This window comes from Pinus tabuliformis, chromosome 8 (assembly GCF_031772625.1).
Source record: "Pinus tabuliformis cultivar Carrire ecotype Pingquan chromosome 8, CPIR1, whole genome shotgun sequence".
NCBI lineage: Eukaryota > Viridiplantae > Streptophyta > Pinopsida > Pinales > Pinaceae > Pinus > Pinus tabuliformis.
In genome coordinates this window covers 488,436,259-488,451,588 of record NC_142294.1, presented here as the reverse complement: position 1 = coordinate 488,451,588, position 15,330 = coordinate 488,436,259, and the positions used below count along the sequence as shown (strand labels likewise).

At 32.0% G+C, this 15,330-nt stretch overlaps 1 pseudogene; it reads left to right on the top strand.

Moving 5' to 3' along the window:
- LOC149236208 (cinnamoyl-CoA reductase 1-like) overlaps positions 1 to 15,330 on the top strand; it is a 142,559-nt pseudogene that overhangs the window by 43,083 nt on the left and 84,146 nt on the right.

Below are 15,330 nucleotides of genomic sequence, written 5' to 3'. Positions count from 1 at the left end.
TCAGCAAATTAAAGTGTTTCAATGTAGATTGTGCTTGATGTATGTGATGCGATATTTGTTTATTATCACATATCGCGATCTCGCAAGGTTGGAATTTGGTTTGTAAGGTGGTACCCTGTCATCTTTTTGTGATGCGATATTTCCTAAGGAAAGATTTTGTCTTACCTTATCATAAAACTTAGATTTTTAGATTTTTCAAGGGGGGCTTCCTAGGCTTATGATGGTAAGCTTATTCGAAAGACAAATTTAACCACTACTTTGATTTTTTAAATTCTTAACTAAGGGTCCCCAATTATTTAGTATTAGGAATAACACTAAATAAGAAGGGAGGTTGTTGTTGGCCACAACAGGTTGATATAGCCTAGGTATTTTCTTGCATGTTCTCATCGAGCACATGACATAACTCTTTTATAAATTTTGTATAATGATTTTCGAACTAGACTGATTCCGATGGAATACAGTTATAACATACATGTCAATGAATTTTGGATTTTTATTTATGGAAATTCCAGTTAATCAATTGTTGAGCTTTGAAATTTGGTCGACTACTGAAAGTTATTTGTTTTGTATGATTTTCTCTGCTGCTTTGCAGATTATGTCATTCGTTTTAGCAGATAATTTATATATATTCGTGATAAGTATGATTAGAAATCATGTGTTTCAGTCTAAGGAACCGGGGTACACGTCTCTAGATGGGTTCTTTCCAAACTCACCCAAGGCTACAAACCCTAGGTGTATAACGAAATGTGATGCAACCATAGAATTAACCAAAATCATAGAGAAGGTTCACCATGTTGACTTCTCTCTACAGTTTGAGGGAAGATTTCCTGTGTATGATGGAGGTTTGATATTTAGACATATATTTCTATATGGATATGTTTACAATTTTGTATAATTTGTTTATTTGTATTCTTGCAAAAAACTGATAGCCATTTGCTTTACTACTTGTACACTTATACATTTTCAAGTTAAATCAACAATTGTCTGTAGCACTATTTTTCTTATTAAGTCAACATTTATTGCTAATTGACAATGTACGGTTATATATATATATATATATATATATATATATATTACGAAAGCATACATCATCTATTTGTTTTACTATTCTACTCATAAATTAGTGGATCATTGTTACCAATGCTAAATCATTTCCATACTTTCTACGTAGAGTAGACAGGTCATTCACTATTTCTATTTTATTTCTATTTATAGTAAACATTCGAGCTACTCTACTGATAATGATTGCCCTGTTAGTATCACTTATCTGTCTTTCGTTATGCATACATTAAATAATTGGAAGATCTCACCATCCAGCCTCGAAGCTGGCAATTACGTCCAAATTCCACCTTGGAGCCCTTCCACTTTTGCCAATCAGGAACACTTGGGTACCTTGGGTGTCAAGACTTTGTCCAGCCTCAAGTCTTGTACCTCACTGCTTGTTACCTTAACTTTCTTTCCCACTGTTAAGTTCGCAAGTTCAAGAAAGAATGCAACAAAATCCTCTTTTTCCTTCCACCCTCCAGGGTTTTTCCATCTTTTCCTCTTAAGAAAAATAGGTGAATGAATAGTTGTAACTGTTCTGAGAAATTTGTTCAACTATTTCTTTGATTCTTTTAACATTTACTTCAAAGTCTTTTAATTAATAATTAACAGTATTTGTTCTGGCTATTTAAGCCCAATAGTTTTAATAGTTAAATAACAAAAATGGAATTTAACTTAGTAAAAACAATTCATGATGTCTTGCTGTATATTATAACTACAGAAATATATTTTTATATCATCTGCCGCTATCTATTTTCATACAGCCTCCAAATCCAAGCAATACAAACACTAAAATACCTTACCCTTTTCGTCAGAATAATGCCACAGAGGTTGGCAAAGAGTCAATATAATCTAACCTACAAAACTCAAAATCCATAGAAAGAGAGGTAATTTGAGGAAGAAATGAAGCTTCCAAATTCGAAAATGAAGTTGAGTAATCAAACTTCGCCGATAAAAACACTAAAATACCTTACCCTTTTCGTCAGAATAATGCCACATAGGTTGGCAAAGAGTCAATATAATCTAACCTACAAAACTCAAAATCCATAGAAAGAGAGGTAATTTGAGGAAGAAATGAAGCTTCCAAATTCGAAAATGAAGTTGAGTAATCAAACTTCGCCGATAAACACTTGAGAATGAAAATGTTTGTCTTGAGAATGTGAAGGGGCAGTCGTGTCATGTTTATTTGGGCACTACACATGAAACTCTTGAAAACTCAATTACAAATGGCAATGGACATGTGGCTAGAGTAGACGTTTCATAGTTTAATGGCCCTTTTTGTAGTGGAGACATGTTTTAAAATAGGTTACGCATGTTTCACAAAGCCACATAGTTCTATCAGTTGAATTTAAATTTTTTTAATTTTTGTAAGTGGTTAATAATTAATGGTACAATAATTTTTTAATTATAATAGGATAAAAAATAATTTAAATATGGTTTAATCACTTCATATAAAAAATTTATCTCCATCCATTTTATCTATTGATGTTGACTAGTGACCATAACGGCCAACTTTTTTTATTTTCAATCATCTAACTAGAATCTGTGATTATTAAAGTGCTTAATTCTAATAAGGAAACATCTTCATCCATTTTATCTATTGATGTTCATCTAGTGACAATGAGGGCCAACTTCTTTTATTTTCAGTCATCTAACTAGAAATGCGATTAAAAAATTATTAAAGTGCCTAATTCTAATACGGAAACACCTAGAAGTGTAACAATGTGTCTAGTGAGTTGTCTTCAATCTTCATACTTTTAGGAGTTAATGTTGGGTTTATTGTGATGTTGGAGGTATTTTCCATTATACAATATTCATGTAATTAATTTTCCATTTTTTTTTTTTTGGATAAATTTCAACTTTATTATTTTCCATTATAAAATTTGATTTTTTTTTAATGATTTTAATTTTTTTTCCCATAGGAAAGAACTGAGCTGATCCACCCCGAAGGGGATCAAGCCCCACAACTTACTAACTGACCTAACCCCAAGGGCATCGAGGAGAATTGACCTTGTGACCTCCCAATTAGCGAGGTACTTTAACAACAGAGATTCGACCAATTGAGCTAACCCTCAGAACTATTTTTAATGATCTTAATTATTTTTCTCTAATTTTTTGTTTAAAACTTTTATTCATAACAATTATGCAATATTTTTTAATAAAATATGGTAATTTTACATATTTGGTAGTTTATTTCAGCTTCTGCATTGATCTAAAGTTTTAGATTGCACCTAAAAAAAGCCTTCAACTTACATTTTTAAATTATATATTATTCTATCCCAAATCAATAAAATTTATTATAAAACCTTATTTTTAAATAAAAATATATTGTAAAATTTTAAATATATTTGAAATAAGATAAAGGTTTTATTTATTCTTATTTTCTAATTTTAATATCACTCCTATTACATCCATTTTAAATTTCTTCATCAATAAGTTTATCTTGTTTTGTAGTAAAACCAAATACTGTTTTGTACTAAAACCATCCCTCTCGTATTTTAGAAGTGAATAATTTATGATAATATCTATTTTTATTTTTTAATTTTATTATAATTTGAATTATATTAAGTTAATTATTTTTCTAAATTTATAAAATTATTTATTATTTATTATTTATTATTTATTTTAATTTTATTTTAAATTATATCATTACTTATTTTTACAAAACTTATAAAAATACATATTTCATTATATTTTATTTTCTATTTTATTTTTTCACACAAATAATAAGACTCAACATGCTATAGATTACGTTTTGATATCAATATCACTCTTATTAAGCACACCTTAAATTGTTTCATCAATTTTTTTCTTATTAAACACACCTTAAATTTTTTCATCAATTTTTTTGTTATCATTTTATAATAAGACTAAAAATATTATCAGTAAGAATTCTATCAAATTTATAAAAAATATTCCTTTATTTCAAAATTATTTATACATCATATTACCATTTAATATCAATATCACTCTTATTAACCACGCTTTAAATTCTTAAAATTTTCCATCGAATGGTTTTTTTCATTTTATAATAAGACCAAACATGTTATAAGTAATCATTCTGCCAAATTGATACAAAAATGTTTTTTTATTTTATTTCAAATTATTTATAAATAATAAATTGAAAGAAGTCATTTATTATATATCAATTATTTTATAAAATTTATGAAAATATTAATCTTTATTTTTATTCATTTTATAAAATGGATTATGTCTTATTTTATTATTTGAAAACAAAAATAGTTGTAATCTTAGTGTTTCTTCTACAATGACATCTATGATCAGTTAAGGAAGAGTGTTTTCTTTCTTTAGTTAGATTATTTGGGGAGTTCAAAATATTTTAGATCTACTAATATTTTCCTTTAATCTCCTCATCATCTACATCCTTTTTATAGAGAACTAGCCAATGTGGGGCTCTTGGTTTCTCAGAAAAACCTTATTTCAATGTATCTTGGCAAGGTAAAAATCCAAGGTATTACTTTGTAAAAGCGATGCAATATAAAAAATATGAGGGTAATCCAACAAGATTAGGGAATATATACAATATATCTAGGATCATACTCTGATCTCCAAATTCATCAGATTTTGACCCTTTAAAAGGTCTCTAATTCGGTGGAACCAAAAAGAATGGAACCTCTCAGGTTAAATAAGGATCATGCTCTAATCTCCAATTTCATCGAATTATGGCCTTTTGAAAAAGTCTCTAATTGAGTGGATGTTAAAAAAATGGAACCTCTTCGGTCAAATAAAACTAGAGCTAAGAGAAAAGGGATTCTTCATAGTCATTTGCCCTGGCTTCAAAAACAACTCAAATGTTTTCAAGATGGTATATTTTTTAATAATGCGATGCTCTTAATATGCCTTTGGAAGGAGTGGTACATTCTAATCTGGAGAGGGAAGACTTCCTTGCTAGCCTAATGTAGGTTCAACTCTTTCCTTTTCTAGAGAAATATTGGGAGGAGGAAACAACATTGCCAATTTTGTGAAGGTCTCAAAGGCTACTAAGAGAGGGAGGTATACATCATATTCTTGTATCCATGTTTTTATGAATATCTCCCAACCTCTTCTAACTTTAATTGATATTCATTATTAGGGTAGTCATCAGAAGAAACTTGTAGATTATGAGCATATCCTCTTTAGATGCAGATGTTTTCATGAATATAGGCATCTTATTAGGGATTTTTGGATAAATGCAAGGAATTTCCCAAAAAACCATCATCTCAAAAAGCAAAAGATGATTCAGGAAAAGTGCTCTAAAGATGAAGAAATTTGAGTTGTCACGGTGCATGAAATCCTAACCAAATACCTAGATTTGGAAATATGTTCTAGTCTCCCTCCTCTTTAAAAGAGTCATGAGAGCAAGATAATATTCAATCAATCCTCTAACCAACAAAATTAAAAATCGATAAGCCCCTATCAAATCCTTGACAACCCATGCGAAACTTTCTAGAAGAATACCAGCAAAATCCATCACTATAGGAAATGGTTCACTCCCTATTGCAGGAATATGAAGCGCAAGCCCTACTAGAAGATCCACGTCTTACTGCCTTTGCAAAAGAATGGCATGGAAAATATATGAAGGGCATGCCAATGAACCACAATCCCCATGAGGGCTTCACTGAGGGGGCAATACCATACCATGTGCATTCATATTCGGGGATATATATTGAGAAGAAAATTACATAATATATTGAGAATATAATAGGGGATAAAGAGTTTTTACATTGGCATGGATAAAAAGTGGAGCTCAAAGTTAATGAAAAATATAAGGAGTATAAAAAATGTTAATGAAAAATGGATACTTACAATATCTAGTGAAAGTGGGGGGTTTTTTAATTGGGAAGGTTTATTGAGTTCATATTCGTAGGGGGTTAAATATTGTAATTTTCAGAGGTATTTTCCAATATGTAGTCAAATTAGGGGTATTTTTTAGTATGCCACAAATGCACATGATATGTCATAGGTTCATTGAGTAAAGCCCTCGTGACAATCCCTACCAAAAGATTCACACTTGACTACCCTTACAGAAGAATGACATGGAAAATATATGAAATAATCACCACTTCATCATGACAGGATTCTTCACAAGGCCCAACTTCGATGCAAGGAAGAAGACTAGAAGAGCTCGAGTTCTTGAAAGTCTTATCTTAGGGTTAAAACAAAGGATTTCAAGGTGGTCTTTAGGAAAAACAAGGAAGACAAAAAAGGAGGTCATAAGAGAAATAAGACACTGATTCAAGTAGACAATGAATAGTTAGTCAACTCATAGAAAATCATGCTAATGTCAATGCCATTTCCTCCCTTCAATCTTCAAGGAGTTTTCTATGTTAGTGATTGTTATAGTTTGTTTTTGATTTTTTCTTATTAGTAGATAGCTTGCTAGTCTTAACCAAACTTGATGCTAAGAATCTCCTAGATTTTGGTCCTATTTTGGAAATCCAAGCTATAAATAAGATCCACTAGCTTAAAAAATAACTATTAATTTTTATAAAAAAATACAATATTTAATTTATGATTAATTAGCAATAAATTATTTTTTAACTAATATTTTCTTATTTAATATTTTACATTAAAATAACTTGTTTTCATAATATGTAAATTGATTTTATAAAACATGTAATTTAGTAATCATTAACATTAAGTTTCAAATTCTTAATGTAAAGTTTTTCTTATATTAATTAAATTATTGAGAGTTACTAATAGAAATCAAAATACTTATCACACATTGTTAATATTTGAAAATATCATAAAAATTAATTAAATTATAACCTATTATTATTACTACTATTATAACAGGAATTAATATATGAGTTAAACACATTTATTTAAAAATATATCTAAAAATATTCTTAATTATGAAGATTTGCTTCCTCATATTTTGTAAATAAACTTTGTTTCAATATTATGATTTAATGTAATGACTTATTACATGCCAAAATACCATAACTCATATCTATATCTAATAATTATTGATAATTAAATTGAAGTTTCCAAAATCCAATTCTAAATTAAACAGACATATTTTCTTAATTGGTTTATACATAATTTTGAGTAGTTGTCTACTGAGGCCACAAATTTTCCCAAACGACAAATTTCTTGGCAGAATTCATCGAGAAAATTTTCAAAAAACCTAACTCTTGGAGTGTTTGAATGAAACACCAAAAATTTTCAAGATTAACAACTATAACCAAGATTTCTGAAAATTTCAGACAAACTTTTGTTAAAAGCTTGATCAGATATCCGTTATTTTCCTGAAAAAATTGTGGCCTTGTTAGAATACTATATTTTAAGAAAACATATTAATTTAATTTATAGTTTAGTTTAAATGCAATCATTAAAATAATGAAAAACCAAGACAAAACGAATCACTTAGCATCCAATATTGCAGCGAAGGATGGAATTTATTTTCACTACAACAATACTCTCATTGTCAAAATCATGGTGGGAGACCCAGCAGATGTAATGGGTGGTGTTTGACACACGAAATGAGCGATCATTGCTCTAACACGATCACAACTATTCTTCGAATACTACTCCATTCAATCCCACTCTCTCGTCTTACTACAATGCAATACTCTGCCACTGTCCTTTTACAAAGAAATATTGAACACACACCATACACTTCTATTTGTTGAATGAGGTTACATATAAATATTATAAGAAGCGTTTTCTAGATATAGAAAAAGTAAGTTTGAATTTAATATACGAATACTGGTTGAAGGGAAACTCTCAACCAACCAATTAGGACTAAACAAACTCTTAGATAAGAGGAAGAGACTCTAGTTGAGACAAGTGGGAATTATTATTCTAATACTCCCCCTTAATTACTACATGTCTAAATCTCAATAAGAACAAAGTCTACATCAAATACAACATGTTGTTTGCAACTAAGATCATAGTGTTGACGTTGATATAAAGAAACAACCATCCACTCGAATGCATGGGTTCAACAAACATGTCTTTATACATGTAACTCCCCCTCCGTCATCATCATCATGATCATCATCATCATCTCATACCTGGGATATTCTTGGCTCACCCTAAACCTTGCAATCTTCTCAATTGACCCTCGCGTAAGGGGTTTTTGGATGACCACAAACCTACACTATAAAGTAATTTATAGGGTATGACTTAAGTACAATTACAATCTCCATTCATTGATATACTATGTACTCCATCAAATCAAACATAACTTATGAAAACTTTCTTACAAACATATGATCTTGAATATGCAATTTATTCAACACATGTTTACCTACATTTGTCCACCATTCAATCTCAATCTCAGCTACTACTCCAACCTCTGTCATTATAATGCCTCCAAAAGAATTGTCGTAAGTTGTTCTTATATTCCCTTAGGCTTTCCTCACAATGAGCATTCTTCTTTTCTGTCACACAACTAATTATTGATGTCCATATAAAAAGAAATCCATCTACCGAGGTACATGGGCACCAACTCTTGTACTCACTAGTTCTCTAGGAATCCTATTCGTGTACATGATTCATCAATCATGGTGAACTTCCTGACTTGGTCCCTTAGATTTTGACTTCATCTCACATTCCCCCCTCCTTTAATAAAAGACCGACATCTTAGATTAGACATAAAGCTTAGATACAAGTACAGTACACCTACCACCCTTGTGCCTACTTAGTGGTAAAATCCACCACACTAGATGCTTGCCTCAACATGGCTTACAACACACCTACAGAAATCAACTTGGACCAATACTTAAGGGTGTTAGGTACAATCGATCATGCACCCCTTATATCAATATCAATTCAATTACAACAAGCATTAAAATTAATACTCATCTTCCGAAACATATAAGCCCTTTTACATTTCATTACAATGCATCTCTTTCTACTGCACCTTTACCCCTTCACCTCTTTCAATTTTCAAATTGTTCACATCCTTTGCATCTTTGTCTTCATCTCCTTTATAATTATTCATGCCATGATTCAATCTTTATCTTTGTCTATAATGATTGTCTTACATCTCCATACTTCTCTTTCATTTATTAGAGAAACAAATTATAACCAAATAACTACATGTTAAAGTCACTAATATCAATATGTACAGTAATTCCAAAACATTTTCTACAATTTCATTAACGAAAACCTTTCACCTTCCCATGGCCAAAGATTTCTTTAATATAAATAATTGTCCCTCATGATACCAATTGTGGGATGCCCATCAACATCAATCCACATATATTTCCTTCTTGTGAGGCTTGAGTCTGGTCCATTATCTCCAAAATTTCAGAACTCTAACCTCTTCATTACATAGCCTTGGCATATTCATCCATATAGGCAAAGCCTCCTTGTTAACATTTATTTTTCCAAACTTAGAGAAATGATTTATTGGGAACTTCCATATATAGTTCTGATGCTTTCACTACCCGTGGTTTTCTACACCCTTGACTTTATTATTCCCTATCATAGTTGACTCCTATCGATAAAAATCAATTGAGTAGTCAAAAACGAAACTTGTTAATGCGAGTCATCTAGTTCAAACAATCTAGAAACACTATATCTGAAACAACAGAGCACCCAATTCAGTTACAAATCTATTCCACCAATGCCATTGATTCCAAATCGAGCATGCCATGACTGAGAACTAGAAACTAGTGTCTCAAATAGGGGCTTTGTATAACAATAAATTTCCATTTAGAATACTGAAAGAAAAAGCCTACTTCATGTTGTAGAGTTTGAATCGAGGAAGCAAGCTTATCAAGCTTTTCAATGTGTTGAGTGACTTACTACTTGGTGGAGTCCTCACACAGAATTTTCCACGTGGGCATTCGCACCCCAATCAACTCATGACATCCAAGCTGCATGTCATTCATCCTCTACAACAACATATTCAGTCAGTAAACACGCACTGCAGTGGAATGCTCTAGACGGATTGGACAAAAGGACTTCCACTACCACCACTCACTACTACATGTAGGGGGGTTTTAAGACAATATTTGAGTCAATTGTCTTAACTTAAGACAAAAAGAAACTCAAATATTGTCTTAAATATTGTCTCTAAGCGGGTGTCTCAAAATATAATGTCTCAAAAATTTGTCTCTATAAAGACAATATAGAACACATATTATTATTGTCTCTATAAAGACAATTTGATTTGTCTCTCTAGAGACAATTTCATTTGTGTCTCTTTAGAGACAATTACATTTTTGTCTTTTTAGAGACAATTCCATAATTCGAACTATTGTCTCTCTAGAGACAATATAAAAAATGATTTTGAAAAGAATAAATGTCCATAATTCAAACTATTGTCTCTCTAGAGACAATATAAAAAATTATTTAAAAAAAAATAATTTTGAATGTCTGCTGGCCCGTATCGTTCTCACCTGGAACAGATTCGTAAGATAATAAGCAGGAATCTTCCAGACAATACAGAGTTAACAAAATGTGTGTACGCCTCCAAACGCTTAGTATGCACGTTAGTATTATATAAAGATTCAATTTAGACAGGGTGTTAGTAGCTGAGTTCCAACATATAGTTGATCAAGACACAATGTTCTGGCCGTAGCTGATCAACAATGCCTGCCTCTAATTGATGAAGAAATCTAAAATGTCCACGAGTAGGATTTCTTTAGAAGGGTAAAATCACTAAAATCGTGATGCTTTAAAAATTTTAAGGCTTACTTCAGGTCTGCTTCAGAGTAGCCTATATGAAGGGTAAGTGTTTTGTTCCAACATGGATCCTTCCTCAAAGTGCATCGAGTAGTGTAGACAGTAGCAGCAACAAGCATTGATGGACCGTAGATATTCCATGCGCTTTATGGAAATATCTTGCCATGCCAAGCACTTAATGTCCAAGAGGCTTATAAAGGGATAAGAGGCAAAAAGAGGAAACAGGCATATTCAACAATAAAATAATAGAATGAACGAGAAGTGAAACACAGCCAAACCACATAGCCTCCAATTCAAATATAAGTAGACAATACTGGCATCCATTGTATGATTGTAAACAACATAAATGTTTTCATGTCATTGTCAATAAAATTGAATGTAGGCTAAGAGCATCATGCTTTGAATTCCCCGAGACTCTCTCAACCAAATATTTTTGTTGAATTTACAATTTATTTCATCCAATTTACAATTTCTTTCATCCATTAGGACATCAGAACATGTTGGAATAAGAACACAGGACATACTATTCATGTTCTTGAATATAACTTTAACACCATGTATAATCATAATTCCACAAGGCTTGGTAAGCAATAAGAAGCACTATTTCTATACAATTAAAAAGTGGCCATAAAAAGATTTGACACAAGTTAGCAAGACTGATGGCCCCAATGCACAATTATTTTGCCAAATTAGAAGATACACATCTTTGGGGATGCAAACTACTACAAATCTAGAAATATTTACATTAATCTAGGTGAAGAGAGCAATTCTCCTAGTTAAGCAGATAACTAACTCTTGAAATTCTTCTTTGGCATCTCCGTCACTGTCTTTAAAATTTGAGAATTGTCGTCAGTAATACTTCCTTGTGTTCAGTGTTTCAACATTTCCAAGGCTTCTTTTGGCTGATCCATTGGGACCATATGACCTGCATCATGAACTTGGTGCAGCAAAATAGAAGATTCTGTAAGGAAGAAATTATCTACTTGTACAATGAAATCAAAGATGATCGTCGAGTGCCTTTTACCTTGATAAAACTGAGTGGTCCATAACTGGTTATTAAGCCTGCTTCCTTATCGTCTACAAGGAATGATTTTGTAGGTGCCTTCTTGAAATTCTCACTTCCAGACCAATCCATGGAATTCACCCATCTTGAATTGCCTGAAAGACACATAATTTGAACAATTAACTTTTCAATTTTGAAGATTAGACTGACAAGCCTGAAAAACACAACTGCAAATAAGTTAATAACAGACTTAACACCTAAATCATAAAGTCATTGTCCAAAACAAAAACAATATACTATATGTATACAGTATCATTACCTAACCAATTGCAAATGAGATCATATTCTCCTGCATAAACTAGCAACTTAACACCATCCTCCAAGAGTGTTGGAATGCCAACTTCCATATTCCGCATCCAGTTAGTAATCATAGCTTCATAAACCAAGGGGCTACAGGAGACAAATTTTCGGCTGCTAACCCCCATGGCATCCCTAACGGAACCTGGTTTAAGTAATTCTCCATATTTGAAAAATCATAGCATAGGCCAGCATTGCACTCCTTCCGAACATCATAGTACTGCAAAATATAAAACAAAATAATGAAAACTAATATCGTAAGATATATAAAACAATGATGACAAACTACATTTTAAGATACAAAATACTGATAAAATAATCATAATGTCTGGTTGCCCAGTATTTAGAATTTAAGTCTTACATTGATATTCCCAGCTAATGCCATAATGGAATTGAAAATTGAGGTGCACAACAAGTATCATGAAAAGCATGTGACAATCCATTTGGTACCTGCAAGTTATCACACCGGCTATAATCAGAACCTACATTAAGAACCTTCAATAAAGGACCTAGCATAAGATCAGCCATAACCAGTTACTTAAAACACTTCACAAATGGTAACTAAGGATCATAAAGCAAACAACATTTAGCCATCAAGGTTCTCGCAATTTAAAACATAGTAACAAGATTTCAATATGAACACATACAAATCTAGTTCAGTAAACAAAGTATACATCTCATAAATATGAAAATATGCATTTAGTTCCAAATTTTAATAGGATTTCAGCCCCATGAAAAAATATTCCTTGAAATTTGATGAATAGTTTATATTTATAGGTGTCTATTTCTGAGATTTTTGGGCTGTTTTTTACGGATTAAAGGCCTACAAGCATAAAATACATGAGATATATTATAAAAACAATAAAAAGTGGACCATACTACAAATTTTTTGTAAAAACACACAATAAACAAGAATGAACTAACTAGAGGAGGGAAAAGCATCACCTATGCACAATATTTTGAGATCCAGATAAGCCTCCACTACTGTTATGGAAAATGCTTGCACAAACAACTTAAAAAATACATTGAATATTTCAAAAACCACATCGACAATCAAGACTTCCATAGCGGATAAGTGTTCAAAGCCCTTAACACAAATTTTATGGATTGTACTTGCTCATTATGTACTGAAGCAAACACAGTTCAACCAAGAAGAATGCTAGATCTTCCATTTGAATAATAGATAGTATGAATTGTCAGTACAGCAGGGTATTATTAGGAATACAGTAAAGAAAAGTAATTTAAAACATGAATGCTAGATTTTATGAGGCATTTTCAAAAGTAGATTTGATCAATGCCACACAGGTTGCTTTCAATAATATAAAAAGTGGTGTCATTCAAAACTTTACCACTTTGTTGGAATCAGCTGCCTTTAGAAACCTGAGGACGAATACATATGGCTGAGTGGGAACTATAAGCTTGAAGTTCAGTTGCTTTAATATCGTAGACTCGTGCGAAGAGCTATTATCAATTGATCAGTCAATCTGAATGTTTGGAGACTATGTTGAAATCAATGACAAAGAATTATCAGTTAGAGCTAATTACCATGGCCACTATCTGTTCTGACGTGCATTCATTTGGGAAGATGCGGATGAAGTCATTGACCTGTAGCCAAGTATAAACCAGCTCTTATCAATATTGTGTTACCTATTATAATATAATTTTTGTGTTGATTCTAGCATAAAGCGTAATCTTCTGTAGGAGTAGATATTGCTAGTGTATGTACTTTTATACAACCAACAAAGCATTCTTTTAATTAGATATATACACATCCTTTCTTACAGATGTCAGCAAGTCATCCTACATGTGGAGGACAGACTTCTTCATATTTGCTAGCTATAAACATTGCAGCGATAGCAAGTAATGGCAAATTCTTCCTTGCAATACTCTGAATAGAAAGGTATCTATCAATGATGTTCACAGTGAGATACAACGTCTCTGGCATTAATTCCAATTCCAGATGCACCTGAAAATTTTAAGATTTTGATGTCAGGCCTAAGAGATAGACCATATAAATCTCTTTTAGATCTAATTTTGATAGCAAATGGAAGTTGGAAGTAGCATAGGAACAAAGTTGTACCTCCACCAACCAATCAATCACGACTTCCCTCATCTTTGAGTTGATTTTAACCTGGTTTATCATATAATCTAGAGGTATGCAACTCATGTCCTGGGCATACATGAATGCCAAATTTTAGTCAAGGAAAATAGAACTTTACCTTCACCCTAACAAGAAACTGCAATCATTGATAAAGAAACATACCTTAACTGTCCTGTAGAATTTGTATATATCTTCAACGTATTCAACAACTGCCAATTGGTTTTCAATGTTTCCATCATCAATGTTAGGAAGCACCTGATGGGAATCCCTGAATGCATCCTGAAATACATTCATCAAGATTATTAATCATTTTCAGCTGACTTACATCATAAATAAACACAACACTAACTTGAGGCTATCAAGATAACTAATCATTTTCATCCAACTTACAACATGACTAAAGACAAAGCTATCTTAAGGTTATAAAACTTGCTAGTAATTTGGAGTGGACATGGATACTCTGGTCCTGAAGGACGAGTCTCACCATTGGGTGGTCAAACAAAGAAGCAACAGGAATTTCAAGTGAACCACTGAGGAATTTTATCCGCCAGGCAACGACCAGGTAAGTAGGAAAAAATACCTTGGACATCTGTTACATTATCTGCTAAGTTTCTTAGTAGGAAATATGTTCAATGTTTTATATATTTCTGCATAGGAATTGGGTGAGGAGTCTGGTTTATTTGAGTTATTAGCAGATAACTGTATATAAATAGTGTTCTTTTACCCCTTAGTCAATTGCAAAACAAAAATCATAAAAACCTGTGCGGTGGCAGAAATACCTTGAGCGCGGAAATTCGGAAACTGAGAATAGGGTCTGAGGACTAATCATAGAGACTTTTCTGAACAGTAAGTAGCTCGGAGATGTAAAAGTTACAGGCTCACTGTAACTGGACAAGAGCAAACTATGAAACCGGAAATTATTAAGGGTTATGTATAGACCTGCACAATGGGTATTTTACCCCTAGGAGAAACCCTTGCCAGAACTAAAAGAAAAGAAGAATTTATCATGCAGCGGGAGGTAATAATAACTAGATTAAAACATAGTATGCAGACTCAATACTTAATCCTGGGGATGTTGTTAAGCCTGGGTTATGATTAAGGTGAGATAAGAAACCGGACAGCTATAGCAAAATATTGAAGGGTAGATAAATTGGAACTGTATTTAAACAGAAGTAAACACATC